Source organism: Caretta caretta, chromosome 11 (assembly GCF_965140235.1).
Source record: "Caretta caretta isolate rCarCar2 chromosome 11, rCarCar1.hap1, whole genome shotgun sequence".
Lineage (NCBI taxonomy): Eukaryota > Metazoa > Chordata > Testudines > Cheloniidae > Caretta > Caretta caretta.
The window spans coordinates 50992810-51011128 of NC_134216.1; the positions used below are offsets into that span (position 1 = coordinate 50992810).

Consider the following 18319-nt stretch of genomic DNA (forward strand, 5'->3'; position numbering starts at 1 on the left):
CTCCCATCTGTAAATTACCTGAATGGAATGGCAGTCAGCATCTAAAAAATAAGTTAAAGAGTGTATCTTAGATACTGACCTCCACTGGATGGCATGACACAAGGTGTGTGAGGTAATATCTTTTACTGGACCAAAATCTGTTGGTGAGAGAGACAAACTTTCCAGCTCACACAGAGCTCTTCATCTCGGCTGGGAAAGGTACTCAGAGTGTCATAGCTATATACAAGGTGGATATATACAGATTGTTTAGCATAAGTAGCTAACACATATTTCAAGGTGAAGTGGTCCATTAATAACCCTCCAATAATAAGGGTGAAAGGACAGGGCATTGTTAGCGGGCTACATATTGTTGTAGTAAGTCAAAATTCAGTGTCTGGATTATGAACTAGGGGTCACCAAATGAAATAAATAGGCATCAGGTTTAAAACAAAGAAAAGGAAGTATTTCTTCACACAATCCAAAGTCAACTTGTGGAACTCCTTACCAGAGAATGTTGTTAAGGCCAAGACTAAAACAGGGTTCAAAAGAGAACTAGATAAGTTCATGGATGATAGGTCCATCAACGGCTATTAGCTAGGATGGACAGGGATGGTCTCCCTAGCCTCTGTTTGCCAGAAGCTGGGAACGGGCAACAGGGAATGGATCACTTGATGATTACCTGTTCTGTTCATTCCCTCTAGCACACCTGGCATTGACCACTGTTGGAAGACAGAATCCTTTGGTCTGACCCAGTATGGCTGTTCTTATGTCTCTATTGAGTCCATGATTTTTATGGTCTTGCGAAGTTATGAATTTAAGCTCCCATGCTTGTCTTTTGTAAGTGTTGTGCAAGTTTCTTTTCAGGATGAGGACTGAGAGGTCAGCTATAGAGTGATTGCTTTGTGAAAAGTGTTCATTCAGAGGTGATATTGTCACAACCTCAGGGGTTCCCCGGGGAAGACAGATCAGCACTGCATGTTGCTAATGCTGTTGCAAGCATCGCAAAGCATTTTGGGGAGGGTAAAAGGTGTGAGTGAAGAGTGAAAGATTCTTTTGCAGGCTGCAAGAGGCCAAAGGGGGAAGGAGAAAGAGAGCAGAGAATGGGTTAACTCAACACTGCAGCTAGCAAGCTCAGTTCAAAGATAAGACGCTGGCTCCAGCCCAAGGACGCTGCTCACAGTCGAGACTTGGCTGACAGCTGAGAAAGACGGGGGTGTGAACATGCCTGAGCAGCCATAAGAAAGAAAAACCCAATTGCACAGACCTGCAAGGCAGCGAGGCCAACAAAGGAGAAAACAAGGTCTAAAACTGCAGAGATTGAAAACACCGGTGAGACAGCAAGAGGTGGAGCCGACCCTTGTGGCCCTGGAGCCGGGGTGTTTTGAGAAAACTAAAGACACCATGGAAAGCCAGTTTGGACTGGCACAGAGGGCACCAGGAGCAGAGGTCCCTGAACAAGGCATCCTCCCTCCCCTCAAGGAGCCTGGGACTTAAAACCCTCCTGAGAGCTGGAGCAAGTTGGAGATCACAGCGAATCCTTGGATGACCTAGGCCCAGGACAGCACTCCTGTCCACCCTTTCCCCCCTCTTCTTACATTACCCTCAGGTCATTGGCCAGCTTTGGGTCAAGCGTATGTGAGTATGAAAGTGGGTCAGGGCTTGGGGCACTAATGCTTTCTTCCTTCCTTTGAATGATGTGGAAGCATTTCCAGCCCTCTCCGCGGTTATTTTATTATTTTATCAATAAAGCTTTAAAATTTAGACACTTGGTGTGTTACGTCATCTCCTCCCTTAATGATCCTGTGGCCTTAGACTGATCATCTGACGCTTCAGGCAGATTGGTAACAGAAATCTGTCACAATATGGTGTTTCTATCTTATTTTCCTATGTGAGTTCATTTGAGGGTGTAGAGGTTGTCTGGTTTCACCAGTTGCTATAGAGGCATTTAGTGCACTGGATGAGGTTCACTACATGTTGTGATAGACATGTATAGGACTCATTAATCTTGAAAGGTGTGTTGTGTGGGGTGTTAATCATTGTAGCATTGGAGATATGTCTCCAGGTTTCACACCCGTTGTTCTGGCAGGGGCTGGTTCTGCTTTGAGTTGGTGGGTCCCAGTCTATGGGGAGCTTTCGTCTCCTGATGAGCTTGGGGATTGTTTGAAGGCCAGAAGAGGGGACTCAGGACAGAAAACAGGACTGAAGATTAGCAAATATAAAAAAAAAATTAATCCTCAGACTCCAGTCTGAGATCACGAGTTAATAGGTTTCTTTTCTGACAGTACCATTACAACATAATTACCCACGTGCTATGTTTAAAAATGGGTCAAATCAGCTGTAAATCCACAAAATCATTTTGTATTAATGTTTAAAATCAAATTAATGCACCATTCATTTATGTCTCATAAATACAAAGACCTCTGCATAACCTTGATAGAGGAATTTTAAAGATGACCCTGTTTAAATTCTAAAATATTTCCACAGAAAATTTTAGAAGTAATAGCATCGCTCAATGCACAAGCCATTAAGTCACTGTTTAACACTGCATAAGATTAAAGTGATTCAGCACAGCATAACCCTTTCTACAGGCCCTTTTATACACAAGGATGTCAGAACTAATTTATTATTTCTATTAATAAACACACCCGTTCTGTTATATACCCCAGACCATACAACTTTACCCTGTCCTCCCAGGCTACCACCCTTACATCACTCCCTTAATACACCCTTTACCAAACTACCTTCTCCTAACACAATCAACTACTACAAACATCCACAACTATGTGTGTGTATATTATTTGAGGTGGAATCTGAATCTTATTGATTGTTGTAAGATTCTGGAATCTAAAGCTTATTGATTGTTGTAAGATTCCTTCATTGTAATTCAGCTAGGTTCTACATATCCATTTATTTTCCTCAGAAGCAATCCCTCCTGCCCTTTCTAGGTCCTTTAATCACCGATGGGCAATGCAATTCAATTAAGGCATACTGTACCAGTGACTCAGGTCCCCAGGATTTAGACTTCAGTTTCAGAGCTCTGTTTTTTTAAACTATATAAGATTGGTGAGAACATCAAAATCTCTTCACATTGGTCTAACTGTTCCCACTGATGTCAATAGGATTTTTAACATTGTTTTCAAAAGGAAAAGGGGAGGCCAGTAGTGAGCACTTTTGAATTAACACTTATTGTCCCCTTTTTCATACTTAGGGTGGGATTATTTCCCCAAAACTTTGAATAGAAACCTTCAGACTCTTGACCTATTTGAATGCATTGTCTTAAAACACTTGGATTTACTCCAAACTGTTCCAAATCATCTCCAGAAAGTCATTCTATAAACATTTGTTCTTCCCAATGCTATTTCCAACTTGTTTGGTGAAATTATTGATTTTGAAATAATAAATTGCTTTAGACAACACATAATTTCTCCATTATGATTTATATCAGGAAAACCAATCAAGTGAAAAACACTAAATTATTTGTGAATGTCTTTATTAAAGTATATATATATATATATATATTTTACACTAAAATTTTACAGCAATATTAAATCTAATTAAATGCCTCATAAAGCAAAACATTAAGTAGATGACAAGTCATTCTTCTGCCCTCACTGTCATGAATCCCTGTTTTTGTTTGCAAATGGATATTTGGCCCATGTGATAGGATAATGATATTAGATGTGCTCTCAAATGTTTGGGAAAGTCAAATGAAAGCTGCAAAATCCTCTCCATTGATGATTTAGTGTAAATGAATTTAGAGTCCTGTTTGACATAATCCTGAACTCAGAGATAGTCAGACATTTCCCATGACTCAGTTGGAGCTGCCCTCATCCCTGCACAAGCACAGTTTTGTCTGTATTTTAGAATCACTTTGCCATTTATTGAGAACATTTATGAGCATTAAGTTCCATTTAGAAGAAATCAGAGGCAACAATTAGAGACTGAATTGATAGCTAGCATGGTAATGGAGATCTCTTCTAAAGTATTGTCTGGAGCAGCACCTGGCCAGTTTCTGGAGATTAATATAATTTTAAATATCCTGCTAGATGTATATCATTAAATGCCCAGTGAAGTCAGTTGGAATATTTCTACTCACTTCAACGGGCTTTGGATCAGTCTCAGTGATATCATACCAAGCCATATATTACACAGATAGCGTTAGGGTCACATGGAAAATATGAGTTTGCTCCTTATCAGGCAAATCAGAGGAGCTTGCAATGTGACTTTAGAACCGACTAGGCAGAATGTTTTGGGCAGCATTCAGGACACAGAGGCCAGACTGTATCACTTTATGATGCAGAAAGTGTATTGTCCTTTGCCCTTATGTGTCTGGCAAGATTGTACCTAGTATGCTGCTTTCAGCTCTGACCATCTCATTACCAGAAAGATATGGACAAACTGGACCTCAGTCAGAGAAAATTATGGGGAGTCTAATTAATGAGGTAATTAAAAGCATTGATTGGTGAAGTAACAACTAAAAGGTGACAGATATCTACAAATGTGTGAAGAATCAAGGAAGGAGAGGAACTGTTTAGCATGGGTTCAGAAGGGTATAATTAGAAGTAATGGAATGAAGTTAGGAAATGAGAAATAGGAAAACCAACTCCCTCATAGTGCTATATAGTCTTTAAGGAAACTGCTTCACTCTCCAGTACTACAATGGACAGCACACTTGAAAAACTGAGTAAAAATCCTGCACTTGCAATGGGAAGATTAATTGACCTATTGGTTCTTCTTCATTTCTAGTGTATTACTCTATGGCATAAGAATCAATGATGATCCATCAGTTAGGTTAGCATCTGGCTTACTTTCCATTTATTTTAAAATATGCCTCCTGCCACTCTCACTGTGTCCAGTATACAGTGCCATTCAAACAGGGCCTCGAGAAACTAATTCTTCCAAAGAGTACAGGTTCTGTCTTAGGAACAAGAAAATGTGTTTCTTGATGCTGACTATGTTATCAAGTAAACCACGTCAATATGAGCCCGTCTTCAGAACAATGATTGTCCTGGGAAGAACACTGAGGCTTTACAAGCCTGTCACTTAAAAACATCCCTATTCCGTTTTGACACTGATTTGGTGCAGCATCGGAGATCGAAAAAGAAAGCTTTGCAAAGCAGCATCCCCGCAGAGATCAGCAAATCTTAAACGAGATGCTGGAATTTCTAAACAGAATTTCTGTGTTTTGTATCAATGATTCTCAACCTGGCACATGGGTACACCAATGGATACTCATCATCAGCTCTGATGGGGTCAGGAGCAGTGGAGACACCATCTGGGACCAGGAAGGAGAAATCGCAAGTGGGAGCGGCTAAGGCAATGTTTCACATGACCCATTATTTCCTTTGATCTCAGTGTGTGCGGGGGTGGGGTGGGGTGGGGTGGGGAGGCAGTGGGCAGTTTCTTTTCTCTTCCCAGCCTTCTTCCTTGTGCTCAATACATTGGGAGGGGTCACATGCTGATCTGGGACTAGGACTCCAGAACCTGTCCTACCTAGCGTTGCTGCCACTGGTTGGTGGGTGTGTTGCTGAGTTCAGGTGATCAACTCCCATTTGGTGGTGGAGTGGGTATATGTGTGCAGGGTTTGATACCATTTGATGACTAGACAGGGAAGCCATTCAGGCTTCCTGTGTCAGCCCCTCTCTTTATCTAGTTGCCAGATCTCAGATGATGCCAGGAGCTGAGCTGATTGCCAGTTCTGGGGCCTAGATGGGATTTTTATCATATGCCAACAACGACAAATTGCTGTGGTGATTTTTTCACCTTCCATCCAGCATTCAGGAGCTCTGGATTGGAGGGGAAGAGGTAAATAGGCTTGTTCCAGTGCATTTCCTGCGTTAGAAAGTGTCCAACTGAGGTTCCTGTAACTCAGCATTGGTCACAGGCACAGCAATGCCTCTGTGTCTCACGCAGCTAGAGGCTGACCTCATCTTCTCTCTCCTACCTCCAATGAGAGGAGGTGGTTGGGACTCTAGGTTCCAGCTAGGATCCTCTGGCAGAACTGAGGATATAGGGGGAGCACAGCCTTCATGCTAACCCTCAGGGACCATTCAGAACTGCGCTGCAAAACAATAGCAGGCAGGTTTGAGGTGTTTACCAGAGTTTGGTAATAATCTAAAAATATAATTGAAGTATCTGAATTTAACTATATTATCATGTCCACATCAATGGTTCAATTTGCAATATCTTGAATGCATTAAACTGTTTGCAAGTAATATCCATAGGAAGATTATTACCCCAAATACTAGAAGTTTCTACTAACAATCTCTTCCAGTACTATAGTGCTTAGAGGAGTGCATACTCAGACAATTTGGGGTGATGTAACTAAACAAAGGTCTCTGATGTTTTTCTATCTATATATCTTCATACATGAGTTTGTTTATATTTAAATATACATATTAAAATTAGTTCAACCAAAAAAACTCAGTGATTCAAAAGTTAAATCCACAAATCACGTTTGAGAATCAAAGAATTTGATCTTTGCTTGCTGTACAAGAATAGAAAAGTAAATACTGAGGCATAAAACAGTGACATTTTAAAAGAAGGATAATAATAAATGTATAATTTTATGCAAGGCTATCCAACCTGATATAATTCAGGAAGATTAGAGTTTAAAAAGTTAGTAAATCATCAGAAAATCTATTTCTTCAATATAAAAGCCCTTTGACCTGATGCAAGGACCACTGGAATCAGTGAAAAGAACCCCATTAATTCCAATGGGCTATGGATTAGACCCATTATGAACAAAAGATAGAAATAACAACTAAAGGATGCAAGGGGGAGGGGGCCAAGAAATAAAGGGAATAAAAGTCACACTTTCAAATATGGCCTTTAAAAACCACCTATGTAAGCTTTTGTGTACTGACCAACTAGTTGGGTGGCCACTCTGTGTACACAGTTTGCACCTGCAGATAGATTTTCAGAGGAACCTAAAGGAATCAAGCTCCCACCTCCCAGTGCAATTCAGTTGGAGTTGGGCATCTTTACTCCGTTGGGCTCCTTTCAAAAATCTCAGCCACAATCCATTGCACAGGCAGAACTGAGGACACCAGTGTCAGAATCTGGGTTGAGATCACTTTGGGGAATTTAATCCAAGAGACTCAGCAACAGCAAGTCTCAACATACTTTCCCAAATGCAAAAGGTAGTCTCCGAAAACAAATATTAAGCACCTAAAAAAAAGGAGGTTGGGGATGTTAGCTAGAATGCCTTTTTCTAAAATATATCCATTTACATAAAGACAAATAACGTCTCAAACTCTCCTTTTGTTTCTGAGTCTAGAGTAAAGGTGGGACAAGTCATTTTGAAGAGTTAGAGTACTTCCAAAAATTAGGGTGAGGTAAGGGTTACATGTCAGCATATTGTAAAGCACTGTATCAGAAACCCAGAGTCTGTCCTTATTCCCATTGAATAGGCACTGTTTGCCAGTTTAGCTAAGGGCATTAGCAACAATGTTTGATACACGTCTAAAGGGCAAATGCAGCACTGGTCATTACTCCTACCCCTGGCAGACAGACAGCTGAAGGGATTCTTTCATAAAGCAGCAGCGCTGGAAGTCTATCGTCTTCCTCTTTTACCTCATTTCCCAAACCACATACCACAAGCACCAATTGACAGCAAATCTTACTGAGTGTGCACTATTCCGGAGAGAGAGAAAGCTAAAGAGAGCTTTCAGGAGAACTTCCGTTCTCTCTTTTCAATGAATTCAAGAACTGCGTTTAAAACAAATTTATATATAAGACACAAAACCTTCCATCTAACCTTTCTAGCTGGCTCAAAACCTTTGGTACAAGGCTTTTAAATCAGGTCCCTGCTCAGGCAGTGTGGGTAGCAAGTCTGCTCCAGCAGACTTGCTACCCACACTGCAAACTTCCCAGCCACAGCCCGTTTTCTGAAGGCTTGCACTTCCTAGGCTCTCTGCCAGCTAAGGAGAGTCTCTCTCTGAGTTTAGGCTGTCCTTCATAATTCCAAGGAGGCCTGGCTCTAAGCCACATGCTCCTATCATGTGACCAGACTCATTTCCTTCCCTTGGGGAAGTGGACTACATCTGGCACTGGTGACACTCACCCTTCCTCCTAAAGGGCCAGCTTACACTTTAACAACAACTGTTTCATGCCTGTGTAACTTTACTGAAGTCACTCACTCCCTGGTATTTCTGCTTTGAAATCAATGGAGAAATGGATATAAAACTGGAGTAGTACAGTGGTGAATTGGGCCTTTATTTAGTCATGCTGGCCATTGCTACAGTCAGTCCCTCATTTTTCGGAGCACAAACATTCACACCTCTTGTCAAAAATATTAAAAAGGGAACAAAAGGAATAAGGTATCTTCCTAAAAATTAATTAATCCTGCAGCTTTGTTTCTTTCCTTCTCCTATCGCTAGACACATGGAAATGAAGGGAGCACTGTCATCCTTCAGTGCTCCAGATGGTAGAATTTTGAAAACATGCCACAGGCTGATTGAATTGGCTTGTGGCATTAAAACTTTAAACCTTGAAATTCCTGTCTAAATTTCAAAGTCTTTCAAAATGAACAGCTATAAAGATAAAAGGGCAATTTGAAGCCACAGTTTGTTGGGAACATTCTGTAGGTACATTAGAACGTTCCAATGAGGATCCTTGTTAGCTAGCGAGTTTCATCTGGTTAATTTGATAACAATATGGGAAGATTATAACATTTGCACATCCACTTGCCTGGGGACATGGCTTAGGCTACATAGACTAAACCCAGGACTGCTGGAGGTATTTTCTTTCTTGAATAAAAATTTAGTAACTACCTAAATTCAGGATCTTATTGTTTAACTTTTATTGTACATTCCAGAGGCGAAGGGAAATAGTTACTGAGAATCCTGCTAATTGTGGATTTTTCATGGCATTCATGATTTTCAAATGCTAAAAGTATAGTTACATACAGGAGATGCTCAGCACCTTGCAGGATTGGACCCTGTACATGTGAGCAGTAACCATATCATAGCAATAGCCTGGCTTTAGGATACTCTCTTATATTTTTACACAGTAGCACCAAAGAACCAAACAAATGGGTGGTAAATGCTAAATTGCTTATTCACATGTCATTAAATATTCCATGTTAGTACTCCAGTCTTTTAATTCTTATCCATATCTGACTATGCAAGTCTCAAGGAGCCTCTTCAAAACTTAGCCACACAGAATAGTATTAAATATAATATCTAAGAATGAAAAGCTGACATTGATTCATCCTGAATTTGGAAGATTTTTTCTATGATAATCATAGAATCATAGAATATCAGGGTTGGAAGGGACCCCAGAAGGTCATCTAGTCCAACCCCCTGCTCAAAGCAGGACCAATTCCCAGTTAAATCATCCCAGCCAGGGCTTTGTCAAGTCTGACCTTAAAAACCTCTAAGGAAGGAGATTCTACCACCTCCCTAGGTAACGCATTCCAGTGTTTCACCACCCTCTTAGTGAAAAAGTTTTTCCTAATATCCAATCTAAACCTCCCCCACTGCAACTTGACAGTGATTATGAGATACAACTGCTTTTACTTTGACATATCGGCTAGGATATATCAACTTGAGGGAAAGAATGCACAAAAGTGGAAGCTTGCATTAAGTAAATGGTAACTGTTATCTGCATGCATTTTAGTGGTTGCCGCAACACTGTTCAATATTATGTTATGGAAAGCTCTCTGAAGGAGGTGGTGTTTGTTTTTTAATCATTATGATCATTTGGGAGGCAGTGGGTGAATCCCAGTGAGAAACTCCACTATAGTGCATAACTAAAGGCTTCTGGGAATCCTGGCTTACTTGACAGCTGGAAAATGATTCGCAGGGTCTTGTGGATATTTCACATCTGTAGAAGAGGTCATATAATGAAGTGTGAAATAGAAAATGTTAATCTCATTTTACCTAGTTTTTCACTCAGGAAATTATCTCTCCTTGGGCAATGGATAGTGCCAGACAAATATGGATGAGTCATGATGAAGAAGGTCAGTTGTTGAAAGTTTCTTCTTTCTGAAAGAAATGCTCATTTTGTATCTCTTGTGTGCAACATAGAAAAGTTTGGTTTGTGAGGGCTGGATTCCAAGAAACAGAACATCAGACTGCAATTTGAATAGAAAGTCAATTTTTATATTTGCACTTTTTTGTCCCAGACACATCCACACAGGTGCCTTGACAAAGTATGCTGAATAGGAGCATCATTAAATGTTAATAGCCCCAGTGCTATAGTAAATATCAATTGTGTAATGTCTTGAATTAATTAGTGAAAACACTTGTTAAGAAAAATATCCTGGAACAGATTTTAGTTCTGCCCTTAATACAGTTCTGCCCTTAATATACTGCTGTAGTGTGCACTGGGAGTGGGGGGGGGGGGGGGGAATTTCTAAAGCGTAGTGATGTGTTCTGCAGTAACTGGCCCATATAGACCCTGCTGATGCAAACTGAACACTAACACTGTATTAATGTGCACTAGGGAACTTTTAGTTTGCATCAGCAGGGTCTTCATGGGCCAATTATTGCTCAACACATCAGTACGCTTTAGAAATCACACCCCTGCCCCCCAATGCGGTAAATACATTGCTGTAGTGTGTACACAAGCCTTTACACTTTTTATTAGGAACTTTGCCCATGTTACAAACCAAATAATTGTTCTTCATTTTCCAACATTCCAAAGCACTTTTATCTTGCAAAGTATTATCACATTCTGGCCTGTGATCCTAAAGAGTTAAGATCACTGACTGGCAGTTAGTGCAGTAAAGAATCATTATCTGAAAAAAATGTAGACTGCAAAATGATGACTGGAGCTTGCCAGAAAATTTTGACATTCAGCATTTTCCCATTTGAAAAGGGTCAGGTTTTTTCATGAATAGTTTTGTGAAACATTTTATCTTCCTCCTATTTCCCCCCCAAAATCAGGTCTATTTGTGACAATGGTTCCCGATTCTGTCATCTTAAAGATGTTCATTGGTTATCTTCACATTGAACCAAAACCTGAAGTTACTCAGATTATTCCCATTAGAGATCAGCCTATTTTGTCAAGACATATTTTAATTGTGTTTTTCAATGGGAGCTTAATCTGAGTAAGGACTTCAGGATTTGACCCATAGCATTTAAAACACAATAAAATAAAAGTGCTAAATTCATAATTAATTAATACAAGTGACTACTGTGGGGATCTTTTCAGGAAATGTATTTACTCATTCATACTATAAGAAGTGTCAGAACAGCTCCTGATCTGCTATCCTAGAAAAAAGACAATGCTCTATTATGATCTACCTTCCCCTTCCTCAGCAAGTTAAGGAAGTATGGGCTGGATGAATGCACTGTAAGGTGGGTAGAAAGCTGGCTAGATTGTCGGGCTCAACGGGTAGTGATCAATGGCTCCATGTCTAGTTGGCAGCCGGTATCAAGTGGAGTGCCCCAAGGGTCGGTCCTGGGGCCGGTTTTGTTCAATATCTTCATAAATGATCTGGAGGATGGTGTGGATTGCACTCTCAGCAAATTTGCGGATGATACTAAACTGGGAGGAGTGGTAGATATGCTGGAGGGCAGGGATAGGATACAGAGGGACATAGACAAATTGGAGGATTGGGCCAAAAGAAATCTGATGAGGTTCAATAAGGATAAGTGCAGGGTCCTGCACTTAGGATGGAAGAACCCAATGCACAGCTACAGACTAGGGACCGAATGGCTAGGCAGCAGTTCTGCGGAAAAGGACCTAGGGGTGACAGTGGACGAGAAGCTGGATATGAGTCAGCAGTGTGCCCTTGTTGCCAAGAAGGCCAATGGCATTTTGGGATGTATAAGTAGGGGCATAGCGAGCAGATCGAGGGACGTGATCGTTCCCCTCTATTCGACATTGGTGAGGCCTCATCTGGAGTACTGTGTCCAGTTTTGGGCCCCACACTTCAAGAAGGATGTGGATAAATTGGAGAGAGTCCAGCGAAGGGCAACAAAAATGATTAGGGGTCTGGAACACATGAGTTATGAGGAGAGGCTGAGGGAGCTGGGATTGTTTAGCCTGCAGAAGAGAAGAATGAGGGGGGATTTGATAGCTGCTTTCAACTACCTGAAAGGGGGTTCCAAAGAGGATGGCTCTAGACTGTTCTCAATGGTAGCAGATGACAGAACGAGGAGTAATGGTCTCAAGTTGCAGTGGGGGAGGTTTAGATTGGATATTAGGAAAAACTTTTTCACTAAGAGGGTGGTGAAACACTGGAATGCGTTACCTAGGGAGGTGGTAGAATCTCCTTCCTTAGAGGTTTTTAAGGTCAGGCTTGACAAAGCCCTGGCTGGGATGATTTAACTGGGAATTGGTCCTGCTTCGAGCAGGGGGTTGGACTAGATGACCTTCTGGGGTCCCTTCCAACCCTGATATTCTATGATTCTATGATTCCTATTGTTTCCTGTCATTGTTCTCCTTTCCTCCCCATCCTGGTCTTGTTAGCTTTCTTCAGATATAAATATCACATAAGAGATACTGATTTACATTAAAGTGTCATACTAATGGAACAAGAGGCAGTAAATAAGCAATAATGAACGACTCAGTTTTGTCTCTGTTATCTTCTTTAGAACAAAATGTCTCAGGAGATGATTACCTAATGTATTTAGAGTGCCATGTGATCTAGAGCTATTGTATATGTATTCTTTTTCCAAACTGTGGTAAATATATTTTCAAATATGATCTGATTTATTGATATACTTTAGGTTTTTATTGTACTTCTGTTTACATTTAAAATACCAGCAAAATATATTTATTTTAACAGCATTACAAATACCATACCAGCATATTAACCGAGAATCAACACTACACAACAGAGATTGACAGTGGGATGGCCCTATACTTCTCCTCGATTGGTTGGATAAAACTCTGGCATTCAACTGGTATCTTGTCTATCTCAGTGCTCCTGCTGTTACTACCATGAGAGAGGCTGCAACAATGATAGTAAGGGTGGGATTTTTTGGGTGTGTGTGGGGGGAGGGCGGGAGAGAAGCTAGTGTAGATAAAAAGCATAAAAGAATAGAGAGAATAATCACTTAACAGCTAGATTCTGATACCCTTACTCACAGAGACGAGTGTTTACTTCACAGGTAGTTTCATATGGTTCAGTGGGATTATTTGAGAAGTAGTGTACTATCCAGTGTGAGTAAGGGTATCACAATCTGGCTCCTAATAAGAAAGCAGATTTTTGATCCAAATAAAAACAAAGGGTTAAATAATAATAGTGATTTAACAGCAACTATTGAGCAAGAAACATATTGCAAGTCTCTGCTCCCTACTGTGAAACAATAAACAGTTGTTGAGCCAATGTAACTTTTAATTTGTCCACCCATTAAACAAGATAAAAAAGCAACCCTTGTCACAAAAGATTGATAAGAAAGTTCCCCAAATCAATTCAAAACACACCCTTCATCCAACTCACATGAAGTCTTTCTTAGCTAATAGTTTAGCCTAACAGGATATACCTTCTTCAAACTGGTCATTAAACATCACTCTAACTAGCATCCACTAGTTATGCAACACATTATAGAAACGAACATAAGAATGTCCATACTGGGTCAGACCAATGATCCATCTAGCCCAGTATCCTGTCTTCTGACAGTGGCCAATGCCAGCTGTCCCAGAGGGAATGAACAGAACAGATAATCATAAAGTGATCCATTCCCTGTCACCCATTCCCAGCTTCTGGCAAACAGAGGCTAGAGACACCATCCCTGCCCATCCCTAGTGAAAAAACTAGCTGTCAACCTCACGCTGACCCGATTTCTGAGATTGCTCAGAATGAAGGACAGAAGATTACAATGATCTGGGAGTCATTAATGTGTTTCAAAATTCCTAAAAACCTCAGTTGTAGAATTCCCCATTTCTAATATTAATTTTATAATGACAATACTAGGCTGAAATCCTGGTCCCACTGACATCGGTGGCAAGACTTCCATTGACTTAAGTGGGGCCAGGATTTTACCCTAGGGGAGCAGGGGGAGGAGGCCATACACAAAGATAAGTGTATATCTAACTTGAGTGACCTCCCTCAGTTTGGTATTCACTTGCAGATTTTTCCTGTGTAATTGTACTGCACGTATGTTGAGAGCTTGGCTTTCACCTCGAATTGTGAAAGTACTCTGCAGTCTCTAACCTTCTGCATGATTTTACAAATCCTGTAAACTCATGTTTAATGGTCAACTAAGGACAGCTCATCTCACTGCACTGCTGAATTAGCAATGTTGGAAACCCCCGCAACCATGAGGTGAAAGATGTTGAAATGCTTACCTAGCTCTGAAGGATGCAGGGGCATGTCAGAGGATGCCAGGGTTAGAGCAGTTGGAAAGAGGAAAGGAATCCATTAAATCATGCCAGGTGTTTATGAATTTCAACCTGTTTCTCACTGTGTGGTGCCTTTGGAAGTATTAAGTGTCTTAGAAGCTACCTATTCATATTAAAAGCATACCCTGTTCAAAAGGGAATGAAAACACTGACACGAAAAGACTTATATGAATTTAATAGCTATCCTCCACAGAAACTGCATCCATTCTGCAAATTCTTGGGGAAAAAACCCAACTATTTTAATTGCAAATCAATCAGAACAAGCTAGTTTGTGTACATTCAAACTACAGACTGCCCTGCACTACAGTTGACTAGCAGATAATTTTAGTTTCAGCTGCATATTAGTCTGCATTAAAACAGCCAAGTGGCTAAATAACTACCAGTACTACCAAAATACCTGGTTAACCTATACCATGCTGTTTTCCAAAATAAGTTAAAAATGAGATGGAACATACTCAGATGTCCAAAACTTGTCAAAATATGAGTGCATAAGATAATGTCCAGAATTTCCAATGCTAGGGGACACAAATATAGAAATATGAGAAGATGAGTTGTAAAGGACGATGTTAGTTTCTTAATTGAACTAGGAAGTTAGAAAAGGACCATGCCATGATTTTTTCCCAACACTGATATTCTGAAGGAGTGTTTTTATGATGCCGCTCCTAAAGTAATCTCATTTTGTCAATTATTTTTTGGTTTGGTTTGCAAACAAGTATGTTGTCATGGTCTGATTTTCATAGGTGCTGAGCTCCTGCAACTCTTTGACTTAAAGAGGTCAGAGTATTCAGCACTTTCAAAAAAAAAAAAAAATTGGCCCAATCCAGTTGGCATGATTCTCAATTGCATGAAGGCCTCCTTATACTGCTTTGTAAAGGTGCCAGAAAGTGGGTGCATATAGCTACCTGAGAATACCCCTTGTGCAGCAGGCTTCCCTGGCTGGCAAACAAGTGTCATGAGGGCTCTGGACCAGTCCCATTTTCAGCCTTCAGCGTAGGGGACAGTTTGTGGGTATATCCAGGCCTGTACAGAGTGCTACTGGGGGGTATTCTTTGCTTCCTGGGGTTAACAGGGGCTAGAGCAGGGGTGGGCAAACTTTTTGGCCTGAGGGCCATATCTGGGTATGGAAATTGTATGGTGGGCCATGAATGCTCACAAAATTGGGGGTTGAGGTGTGGCTCTGGCTGGGGATGCAGGCTCTGGGGTGTGGCCAGAAATGAGGAGTTCAGGGTGCAGGAGGGAGCTCCCACCTGGGGCAGGGGGTTGAGATGTGAGAGAGGGGAGAAGATGAGGACTCTGGCTGGAGGTGCTTCCTCTGGGGTGGGGCTGGGGGTGCAGGAAGGTGCTCCAGGCTGGGACTGAGGGGTTTGGCGGGTGGGAGGGGGATCAGGGCTGGGGTTGGGATGTGGGAGGGGTTCAGGGGTGCAGGCTCTGGGTGGCGCTTACCTCAAGCAGCTCCCAGAAGCAGTGGCATGTCTCCCCTCCAGCTCCTACACCAAGGCATGGCCAGGCAGCTCTGCGTGCTGCCCTGTCCGTAGGAGCTGCAGGGGCAGCACCTATTGACCATGGTTCCCAGCCAATGGGAGCTGCGGGGACAGCGCTTGGGGTGGCGGCAGCATGCGGAGCCCACCGGCTGTCCCCACATGTAGGAGCCAGAGGGGGGACGTACTGCTGCTTCCAGGAGCCATGCGGAGTGGGGCAAGCACAAAGAAGAATACATGTGTCACGGGGCCAGTACACCCCATCCCCCTTTCGGGTTGGGCAAAGGCATTGCGGCCCCGTGGTTACGTCTGCCCACCTGCCTTTGTCTAAGGGCAATATGGTCCAATGGCCAGATGCAGTATGGCCTATAGCCAGAGTCAATCTAGTCACTCTTGACATCAGGGTGGTGCGGCCTAATTGTCAGAGTCAATATGGCTGCCCTTGCTGTCAGGGCAGTACAGCTGTAACAATGCTGCCTCTGGTGGGACACAGCTGAGAATATCAATTCAGGACAAATTGCTCAGAGCATGGCATTTACAGCCCAAAGCTGGAGTTCCTTTACTATTAAGGCACACCAAGCCAGCCAAACAGAGAGTACTTCGGTCTCACCCCACTGGCTAACCATAAAAGTCATACAAGCAAATCCCGTAGACGCTCCAGTTTCCACCACCAGTGCCATTCGTTATGGGGATGACTGGTTATGAAAATCGATACCCCAGTAAAAGAAATAAGGTTCTCCCGATCCCAAAGGGCCAAGCCCCAGACCCAGGTCAATATACAATTCAGATCTCATCCACAAATCATGTTTGTTGTGAATCCTTTAGAATCTAAAATCTAAAGGTTTATTCATAAAAAGAAAGAAATATAGATGAGAGTTAAAACTGGTTAAATGGAATCAATGACATACAGTAATGGCAAAGTTCTTGGTTCAGGCTTGTAGCAGTAATGGAATAAACTGCAGGTTCAAATCACGTCTCTGGAGTACATCCACAGCTGGGATGGGTCATTTAGTCCTTTGTTCAGAGCTTCAGCTTGTAGCAAGGTTCCTCCAGAGGCAAGAAGCAGGATTGAAGATGAAATGGAGATGATGATGATGATGCCTTTTATAGTCCTTTTGCCATGTGGCTTGTGCTTTCTTTGTTCCAACCACAAGCCACCCAGCACATGGCATGGAAAAATCATAGAGTTCTGTCCATAGGCATGTCCCTGCATGCCTTGCTGAGTCACAAGGTGTATCTGCCTTCTCTCAATGGGTCAGTTGTATAGCTTATGTTCCTTAATGGGCCATCAAGCAGGCTAGGCAGTGCTGATGCCAAATTGTCTGGGGTGTCACCCAGAAGCATACTGCGAGTTTGAACTACAGACAGTATAGAGCCAACACTTATAACTTTAAATACAAAAATGATACATGCATACAGATAGCATAATCATAACCAGCAAATCATAACCTCCTCATAGACACCTCACTTGACCTCCCCTGTACAAGATTTGGTGCCACTATAGGACCTTGGTTGCAACAACGATCTATACAGTTACAGTTCATGTCAAGAACATCACAACAGCCTAATGCAGTGGTTCCTAAACTTTTTCCGCCGCTTCTACAGGGAAAGCCCCTGGCAGGCCGGGCTGGTTTGTTTACTTGCCGCGTCCGCAGGTTCAGCCAATTGCGGCTCCCAGTGGCCGTGGTTCGCTGCTTCAGGCCAATGGGAGCTGTTGGAAGTGGCGCGGGCTGAGGGATGTACTGGCCGCCGCTTCCAGCGGCTCTCATTGTCCTGGAGCAGTGAACCGCGGCCACTGGGACGATCGGCCAAACCTGTGGACGCGGCAGGTAAACAAACCAGCTCGGCCCACCAGGGGCTTTCCCTGCACCAGAGGCGGAACAAGTTTGAGAACCACTGGCCTAATGGTTAAAATCAATACAAGTGCCCGCTCACTAGGACTGTATGGCCTACTGGCCAGAGTCACTACAACTGCCCTCTCACTTGGGCTGTATGGCCTCGGGACCAGAGGCAATAAGGTTGCCCTCCTTAGCAGGGTTATGCGGCCTAATGGTCAGAGTTGGGGAAGTGGGCCACCCCCTCGGGGGATGGGTGGACGGGTTACAGGGACCCGGGCTCTCCCTCTCCACCAGATCCTAGACCAGGGCCCTGGTAGTGGCAAGTGTGCGTGCCACTGAGTTGGCGGGGATCTGGCAGAAACACACCAACTCAAAACCTGGTTCACTAACCAGTCCACTGCCTACTTTCCCTGGGTTTCTTCCTACCGTATCCCCTGATGATATGACCTTGACATCTTCAGGTTCCTCATGCTGTGCTACTGCAGTGACTCTGGCCTCCACAGGGCGTCCACAGGTATCTGGGCATCTGCCTGGGTCTCGGCATCTCTGGCTCCCACAGCCTGGGGCTTTGGCTGCTCCCAGGCTGGAGCCAGCAGCGTTCATCCTTCTTTTCCAGCAGTCAGCCTAGAATGAGCTGGACTGCTCTCCTTTATACTGAGGCAGTACTTGGAGCATGCCCAGTAAGGGGATGGAGAGAAGCTTCCTCTGTCCAGAGTGTGGGGT

At 42.7% G+C, this 18319-nt stretch overlaps 1 long non-coding RNA gene across 1 annotated transcript in view; it reads left to right on the forward strand.

Annotated features, from left to right (window-relative positions):
- The first annotated feature begins 1089 nt into the window (after nt 1–1089).
- Nucleotides 1090–18319, forward strand: part of LOC142068564 (uncharacterized) — a 36159-nt gene continuing 18929 nt past the window's right edge. The window contains exon 1 of the long non-coding RNA XR_012664401.1: nt 1090–1614. This is a non-coding gene — a long non-coding RNA (uncharacterized LOC142068564). The remainder of the gene's footprint in view (nt 1615–18319) is intronic.